The sequence below is a fragment of the Haplochromis burtoni genome, unplaced genomic scaffold (assembly GCF_018398535.1).
Source record: "Haplochromis burtoni strain Fernald_Lab_line unplaced genomic scaffold, NCSU_Asbu1 Contig_31, whole genome shotgun sequence".
NCBI classification, from domain to species: Eukaryota; Metazoa; Chordata; class Actinopteri; order Cichliformes; family Cichlidae; genus Haplochromis; species Haplochromis burtoni.
Genome location: NW_024582392.1, coordinates 8,971 through 11,258, shown reverse-complemented (window position 1 = coordinate 11,258; position 2,288 = coordinate 8,971).

Below are 2,288 nucleotides of genomic sequence, written 5' to 3'. Positions count from 1 at the left end.
GTGTGTGTATGTGTGTGTGTGTGTGTGGGGTCAGAGTGTGGCCCCATAAACAACTTCCCTTAACCTGCTGGTCTGGAAAGTCCAACAGTTCATCTATATGTAAAGAAGCACTTAAACTAAAACAGACATAGCTATGTTAATCCTACCGTAAAGCAATAAGACAAGGTACGAGCTCTCATGCTCCCAGGACGTGGGGGTGCATTCCTGGGGTGCACACATCCTGTCACTACACAATTAATTATATGCTTCTAAGTATACATGGTTAAACATTTCCTAATACAAATAACTACAAACAGCATCCTACCATAAGCAAACTTATATCACTAAAAGATTATACTGACTACTAAATACAATTTTCCATTGACAATACATAACTTTGGAATAACAACATTTGTAAATGTTTGTAGACATCTTGTCTACATGTCATAGCACTTTTGACTTTAATGTAAGTAAGCCACACCAACTGCTATCCCATATCTAATCAAACTTTCAAGCATTGTATTATAAAAAAAAATCCTTAGATCTCACTTCAAACATTTTGAGCCTGTGAAGAAAATTGAGTCCGAGCTTATTTGTCAGTAAAAAAATAAATCTACATGTACTTCCCATATTCCCTTAGGGTGAAATATTATTTCTTTAGTTTTATCAGTGTTCAAAATAAAACGATGATGATGACACCACTGCTGATGCACAGTCATTTGCGTGCAGAAGACTTAAAATAGTTTTATCATCAGAGAATTTGACAGCCAACTATTAGTGCAGTTATCACTATAGTGATTAGCATGCATGGTGAAAAGGAGAGGGGGAAGTCACAAAAATTGAATCATTTAACTTGTTGTCACCTGCTAGTCAAGAGGGATAAAAAACATTTGATAATTAAGGCACATTTAAGAGTTTTGGGCCTGCAGGTATGGACGAACAATCAAATGCAGAACTAAAATCAACAAATAGAATCTGATCATAGGCTTTTGGATCTTCTGAATGCTTCCTTTATTAAATGAATGATATTTATCATAGCATCCTTCACTGTTTACAAACTGATGCGGGTCTAGACTTGAAGATATCTTTGGTTTGATCATATTTAAAATAATTTTCTTAAAACACTTCATCACTACACATGTTAGTGGCAACATCCCTGAAGTCCTTGTTCTCAATAGGATGTGTTACAGACATGTTACCTCTGGTGTAAGAATGATTTTAGATATTCACCATAACTTGCAAACTGTGTTTTTTTTTTTTTGTGGCACATGTTCCATTACTAAGTCCAACAGCGTGTGAGATTTTATCGTCGATGATGATTCGGCTGTGTTGGAATCCAATGCCAGCAAGGCTGGCTGCACACTTTGCTTGAGTGTTGTTCATATATTCGCCATATAATATGGGGTGTGTCGATGTGCTGGGCATATGAGAACAGACATAACAGTCTGTATTTGCCGATTCTGCCTTTGTTCTGTCGTGGATATAAGGGTACCAGGCATTATTCATCCACGGATGAAATGTGATCTTACGTCATGTTCCTTAGGTGAGAGTTGTCGTGTGTCCATCTCTTCTGCCTGCCTCCTGGTTCAGCTGCTGTTGAGGTCAGCTGAAGTCATGTAAGGGTGAGCATCGTAGTCAAGGTAACCAGGGGTGAGCATCGTAGTCAAGGTAACCAGGAGGGTCCACCTCCCCATGGTTGCACACCGATCCATCACACCTCACACTTGGTTGCCCTAGAGTTGATCAGAGGCTGGAGGTTGGAGTGCGAGCTTACCCTACGGGGGCTCAATCAGCACTCCCCCCTCACCACTGAAACAACCAAGTGTGAGATTTCCCTAATGTGCTGTCTTGGGGGTGTCGGGGTTTCCTGGGACCTCAACCTTTTTGCTCTTTGCTATTTTGCAGGTCAAGGTGATGTTCATAGGAAACTGCTGTCATCACCACCATAGCTTCTGGTTCCTGTGCTTTTCACAGAATCATAATGCCATCCTTAGATTCCCTCTGCGCTGTCGATGGAGCTTGGCACGCTCCCCTCATCCTTCAGGTGCCCATCTGTTGTCCACAATCTCCTCTGTTGGCCTCTGGAAATCCCCTTTGGCACAGCTCTCATTCCAACACAGCCGAATCATCATCGACGATAAAATCTCACACGCTGTTGGACTTAGTAATGGAACATGTGCTCCTATATTCCTGTCAGACCGCACCTTCAGGATGACTGCAGTGAACACCACTTCTACAGTACGCCGGAAAAGAAGATTAAAGATTCCTAAACTTCAACCACATGACCCGATATGGGGAGGCGACGTGCC